Genomic DNA, 7,001 nt, shown 5'->3' on the forward strand with positions numbered 1-7,001 from the left:
ACCCAAACACTCCTCGGCGCTTCAGCTGAGTCCCTTTGCCAAGCTCTGTCCAATATAGAGTTGTGCAGAGCATTGTGTATGCACCCATGAATCCGCTCTATCCACTTTAGTGGGTAGGGGTATCCCTCAAGCTATTTATAACTAATTACCTCTCTAATAGAGATGCGCTTTGTGGACGGTTAATTACTGACTAAATATTACCATATACCTTGGGTCGTACCACACCAAGGCACATAAAAGCAACAATAATGAACTCTCCACCCCCTGAAGGATCACCAGTTACTGGCTATATCTCTGAAGAGTCATATACGGACTCGAAACGTTAACTCTTTCTCTCTCTCTCCATAGATGTTGTCAGATCTGCTGAGTTTCCCCCCCCCCAGCATTTTCTGTTTTTATTTCAGATTTGCAGCATCGGCAGTATTTTGCTTCTATAGATAAAAGGAAAAAACTGCGGATGCTGGAAATCCAAAACAAAAACAAAAATAGCTGGAAAAACTCAGCAGGTCTGACAGCATCTGCGGAGAGGGACACAGTTAACGTTTCGAGTCCGTGTGACCTCTTCAACAGAACTAAGGAAAAATAGAAAAGAGGTAAAATATAAGCTGGTTTAAGGGGGTTGGGGGGGGAGACAGGCTTTTTTAGACTTTGCTTCTTATAGACTGGCTGTCTCTCTATTGGCGCTGTCGGCTCTTTATCTCACGGGGAAAGAGTTGCTTATAATTGGAATTTCAACTAATTGAGTTGGAGGTACTTTAATTGCCGATTAAGTAATTAAACAAATTGGATGTTAGTTACCCATCTTCCCATTCTAAATCAATCCAAGCACTTTCTCCCGCTTTCTCAAATCAATTGAAATCATTTTTGAAACAAGAGCCAAGAGTTGTGACAAATTTTAAGTGAGGATCTGGACATTAAAGGCGTACTGTCAAAAAGCCACGCAAACGGTCCCATTTGTCTGTCTCTTATTCGCGAAAGATTTCCTTCTTTCCTGTTGTCTATAGAAGTCACCACGCGGAAAATAAATTTCAAAAATAAAAAGTAACCTGCACATTAAGGGGATGATAGGACAAGCATTTTGCTCTTTTTTTTTTGCAGACCGTGAACGCCAGGATCAATTGCATGAGGAAGGAAGGGAAGATTCAAAACGGACCAGTTTCTTTCTCCATCTCCCAGTGAAATTCCAGAATGGATCAAATCTAGATCAATAGCACGCTCCTTAAATGTTATTACAATTGCCATCTATAACTTACAGTATGAGAGAATTGCAATGAAACATCGCCTCGATTTTCAACGTGTCAACTTATATTTATATAGCGCCTTTCGTGTCGCAGGAGTGTCATCAAACAGCAGATGACAAGGAGCCACAGGCGATGTTACTTCAGGTGACCAAAGGACTGGTCAAGGAGGCAGGCTTAAAAAGAGGAAGCGAGATGGGGGGAAAAGGGCTCCAGGTATCAGGACACAGGTCCTTCTGGGCAGTGACTAATGTCGGCGATGTATATTGTTTAGTTGTGAACATCAAGCTTCAAAACTGCTGCACCTCTTAAATAATGAGGCCCGCGACTAACAGCATCTTTTAGAGAGGGTTCGTCTCCTGGCTCCAGCCATCGCAGCTGAAGTAGTTTCAACTTGTTGTCAGCAGCCTAGTCACCTTCAGTTACCTGCCAATTAGAGGAACGGTTCCAAAACCAGTAAAAGTTTTGACCAAACCCCACTGAATAATAATAAAAAAAAATTACTTCAACTGTTGAAGGATTTATTTTGCCAACGTTGACACAGTGGCCCGTTTAGCAACTTCAGGTGGGAACTCTTGACTTTGGACAGACTGTCTAAAAAAAACTGCTTTGTTTTCAAATTTCGCCGTTTATCAACGGAACTTGCCAGAAAATTAAACCCGCCTCCGGTTTCGCGCATCCTGATGCCAGGACACTAAGACCCAGCAGAAGGCACACTCGGCGCAGGGAAGATTAAGGGGACTTGGAACTCACCAAATCTGCTTAAAGTGCTGCTGTTGCTGTTGTTGCTGCTGCTGCTGCTAAAGTGATCCGGCAGCGCCCACTGCACTCAGGCAGGACTCCCACGATGGGGGGATTGGGGGAAACCCAGAGCCTGTCAGCGCCGCCATTCACTGGTACCCTGGCCAAGGCGGAGCATTTCTGCAGCCACATCCAAATGTAACAAGTTCAATTGGCAGAGAAAGCACACAGACTGGGAGACTGCTTCGTGCTGCGGCAGGGCCGGGGGGGAAAAGAACGCCTCGGGGTCCTAGCGCCGATCCCAATAGATCATTCATTCCAAATACTGAATGAATTTTTTTAGTTGGCAGAGCACGCGACGTGATGAAATTGTACTCATCCCTTCCATGTCGAAATCTTAAATACAAAATGGTAGAACTCTCGTACCCGACGCACCGCGATCCAATGCCATTTCGAAATACTAAAACGAGCCGTGCCCTTCACAATCCATCATCGTTACGTAAACCTCTCCAGACCTCCCAGCCACGTCGGACTTTGTCGGAGGTGATAGTTGAAGTGAAGGGGGGCCAGCCACTTCACAGCCCCGTGCAGCCAATCTGGGATCGTGGCCAGGGTTAGGGTTAGGGTTGATACTGAAAGGTTAACGCCACTTCCTCACACTGCACTGAGGAACTGTAGGGTCATCCAACAAGACCACAAGCGTCAATTGTGTAGGAAGACCCCCCCCCCCACCCCCCAAATCACAAAGGCTCCGCGGCTGTGATCACCCTCCCTCTCATTCTCACACATGCAGTCTATCTGAGTGCCGCCCACCCAACCTGATTACACCGATTATCAGCCCCTTTGGCTGCTGCTTCCAGTCATGTCAACACTTAAAGAGACACTGGATTGCCCAAGTGTCATCAGTGGAAACACTTCATTAAAAGTACTTCCTCTCTCAGAAGAACGTGCTAAAAAAAACACATAGGAAATTAGACGCTAAAGTTGCCATCCACTCCTCGGCCCTCTACTCCTGTAGCCAGCGGTGAAGTGGTTGTTTCCATCCGAATATGGAACGAGTCCCTATGTCAAGGGCCCCGTGCCTATTGGTACCAATAAACAGAACCGCTTCAGTCAACCTGAGAGATCATAAAGCGAAATCTGCCCTCCTTATCCGAAAATATTATTAAAAGTCAATTAAAGTTGCAAAGCTAATGATCTATTAAACTAAGATAGGACTGGAGTATATATTTTCCTCATTATCATTAATCGTCCTAATCACATTAATATGGAAAATTGGCCTTTAATTTCATTACCGAGACTTGTTTATCGGCATTTTCCCTCTCGCTCCGCCGCGGTTGGCCAAGTAAAGAAATTGGTTTATTTTACTGCTGTCATGAAGAGACCACGTGAATAAAGAGGGTGCTGTCCATACTGTCATCTCCCAGAAACGAGTTAGAGTTTCTGTTACTTGGTGTAAAAAAAAAAGCACTGCAATTCCAAAGTAATCCACTGCATGTAAAACTGTTACAGGTTTCCTACAGACGGCGATGAAACGTTAACCTTTATCGCCGGGAGAGTGAAGGGAATGAAATTATTCCAGGTGAACGTGCTTTAATGAGGAACGAAGAGGGTCTGTTAATGTCCCACTCCTTCTGAATGACTTCAGACACTGGTCTGACCGGGAAATCACAGATCTACCTGATCATTTCTCTCTCTCTCTCTCTCTCTCTCTCACTCATACATACGCACATACACACATATCAATGGCCATCACTAAATTAAATCTACTCATGGACACATTGCGCCAATAATTGGTGAGGCATTGCTCCTTTTTTCCCCCCCCTTCACCCTTAAGTGAATCCACTGTTCTTCACGTTATTGATAGCGAGGGTTCCTTCTTTACAGATTAAGACTTTCACCAGCCCTTCCTCACTGCCCTTTTTCCCATTTAACGACACAATACACTTACCTGCCTCACTCGCGTGATCCAACGCACCTTTCCTTTACATGTCGTTTCACCCGCTTCCCACCTTGTTTACAGTCGCCATGTGACTGACAACAACAAATATCATCGCGAAGAGTGTGTGGCCAGGGACTTGGGTAGCGCGTACCACAGTCCAAAGTGCTGCACCCGTTCGAATGAATTAGAGCTGCATTGGGGAGTCACTAGCCGGGCTGTACCATTAAAGTCCGATCGTTCGCTGACTGAACAGGGACACCCAGAGCCGAACGACACAAGAGTGTCGCTAGCTTGCGGACAGCGTGTATGACAGCTGAGCGAATAGACAGGTCGGTGGGAAAGGGAACAACTCCGCCTTCACCTGGGTTTGAGAGTTCAGGCTGTAAACTGATTGAATCAGCGAGGAATATTATAGCCCAGGAAGGAAACGTGAACATCTACAATGTACAGTTCCGTTTTTCGCATCAGGTCCCTGCCCCCAGACTTGCTCATCGGGAGATTCAGTTTCGTTCTGGTGGGGGAACGAAATCTTCCCCTCCCCATTTTATCTCCTAAATTATGGTCCCCCCTATATAAAAAAAAAAGAATTCGGCGGGCTTTAGGAGGCTGCGGAGAACTCTCTCCCCCTGTCTGGGTGGCAGGGTACGGCGCTTGACCCTGTAACCAAGACGGAAATCCCACGTCTGGCAGACAGCAAGGAACACAGCGAGATCAAACAGGTACACGGAGGTATACGGACACATATACTGCACTCATGTCTACACAGCCACAATACTCGCAGACTATATATCCAGGGATACTGGTGTAGTCATTTGCACGAGAGACACACATCTATAAACACACACACACACACACACACCGACACATTATCACACTGACAACATCGCGTCGCGGCTCCTTTCAGCTTTATTCTATTTTTTTTTTAAATAACCCCCGCGGGACAGAAATATCCCGGGAAGTAGTGACAGTTAATAAACAGGGAAGTCTCCCCTTGAGTGGGAAGCCGAGAGTGGGTTTATGGATGAGGGAGCGAGGTTAAAACACACCGAATCTACATTGCCACCTGCAGCAAGGTACTGGCAACAAACGCTTCACAGAATCTCTATCCTCAGATCGACTACCACTGGAACGGCAAGATTTTTTTAATGGTGGTGGGGAGGAGGTGGGGGGTGCTGCAAAATACACCTTACCAGCTATCCACGATAAAACAGGTCGACCCGTCTAGATTGCCAAAGTCTTGGTGAATCCGACAGCGTTTACATTTCAGTGCCAATTTTTTTTTAATGGGGGGGTGGGTTGTTAATGTTAGTATTTCACATGAGCTTGAAACTGACACTACTGGTGCATTCGTACTCCCCCCTTACCGGCCTGCAACGGTTCACTTACCCCGGTTGCCGCCTGGTTTGCATCAGTACACCGCCGCATTGACACACACACACACACACACACATACTGCAAAGACAGAGAGAGGTATCGCAACTGATTCCTGCATGGGCAACACTTCAGGAATATCTCCCGCACACCCACCCCCACCTCCTCCCTCCCACTCCCCCCCCACCCCCCAAACAAAAAGCATAGAGAGAAACCTTTTTTGATCTTCATCTACTTAAAGCAGACCGAAATGACGAGAATAAGCGAAGGTAGAATACCATCAGCTCCTATTGCTCCCTCTATGATCCCGGTGCTTCGCTCGGCAGTGCCATTAAAACACTCGTACACTTCAGTGCATTTTGAGGGGGGGGGTGTGGGTGTAAAGGCGGTTGGGGGGGGGGAGGTGGTGGTGAATGAGTGTAGTCAAGGCTTCCTGATCGTCTCTTGCCAGGTAGCTCTTCCCTCCTTCAAGCCCCGTTTCCCCTCTCCTCTGCCCCCTCTCTCTCTCTCTCTCTTCCCCCTGCTCTTCAGCCTTTTCGATCGGTAAAACCAGCAGCAGCAGCGGCGGTGGTGTCGGTGGCGGCTGCGGCGGCCGCTTCACATTTTAGAGGGACAGGGACAGAGCGAAAATATTCCTCTGGGCTCCTGTCGCAGGATCACACTGGTGCCCCGAAGAATGGGGAAAAAAAATGCAGACGCCAACTTTGTCTTGAATATGTAAAGCCGAGTGTACAAGTGTGGAGCCCATTTGCATTTAACCATTGCCAAGGCGAAACGAGGAAGTGAGTAACGGTCCAATTCTACACAGTCCGGTACCGCTGTTACACTACAGTGACGTACAGTTACCACCAGTTATTGTGTTAATTTTGCTATTTCCAGTTCTATTTCACAGCGGACAAATACAACTGTGATGATCAGAAATAGTATCTACAATTATTAATGATCCCGTGCCTTGCATTCCCAAATCAAATTCCTTGCAATTCCAGCAACCTTTGAACGAGGGGAAAAGAGGGAAAGACTCTGGGATTAAGATTGCCGAATTCCAATATTTAGTTTCCTTGGTTTATATATATATAAAAAAACGTTCTTGGCCACTCCCTCGTCCGTTCCTCACATTATAATCACTCTATATTTTTAAAGAGTAAACAATGAGATTTTCAAGGTCTAAAATTAACTTTCGGTTTGATGGGAAGTTAAGCTGTAATAGAAGCACAGACTGATACAGGGCAGTGGAAGGCCACTCGGCCCATAGTTGCCTGTGCTGGCTCTTTGAAGGAGTCCTGCCCTTTTCTTGCAAAAATAAATCCCCTTCAACTATTTTCAATTTGAGCTAAATTCCTGATTTGTGTATCTGTGAGTGTGGTTTCTTTTTTTTTGAGTAAACCACAACCTATCTTCTCCAATATGTGCGAACGTTAGATTGGTGCCACTTCAAGACACCAAAAGATGGACACAGTCCTTTTTGAGGAGCTACAAGACTCGGGGGTGAGTTGGGGCGATTCAGTGCTGTGCTCCTACACTGCGGGTTCTGCTCCCCTTACACAGCCAGCAGCCATGCCACTACTTTCAGGGAAAATATAGTTAAAGTAAGCACTTGCAGCCTGTTGAGCTCCCAATTGAACCCAAACCCATAGCCTGAGAGAAGGTTCCTGGACACTTGCAACAACTTTGGTACATTCTAACGGTCCTAAACGTCCTTCCTCAACTTT

General features: G+C 46.4%; 1 protein-coding gene across 4 annotated transcripts in view; it reads right to left on the reverse strand.

Moving 5' to 3' along the window:
* The window catches only part of plxna4 (plexin A4), a 675,025-nt gene extending 668,910 nt beyond the window's left edge, over positions 1-6,115 (reverse strand). For 2 of the 4 annotated variants that reach the window (XM_078553046.1, XM_078553050.1), the window contains exon 1: positions 1,992-2,253. The gene's annotated coding sequence lies outside the window, so the exon portion shown is untranslated. Of the gene's footprint in view, positions 1-1,991; positions 2,254-3,930; positions 4,041-5,507 lie in introns of those variants that run through there. The other 2 variants (XM_078553048.1, XM_078553047.1) reach the window with 2 other exon arrangements.
* Positions 6,116-7,001: the final 886 nt, after the last annotated feature.

Source organism: Cetorhinus maximus, chromosome 12, assembly GCF_964194155.1.
Source record: "Cetorhinus maximus chromosome 12, sCetMax3.hap1.1, whole genome shotgun sequence".
In the NCBI taxonomy this organism is placed as follows: domain Eukaryota; kingdom Metazoa; phylum Chordata; class Chondrichthyes; order Lamniformes; family Cetorhinidae; genus Cetorhinus; species Cetorhinus maximus.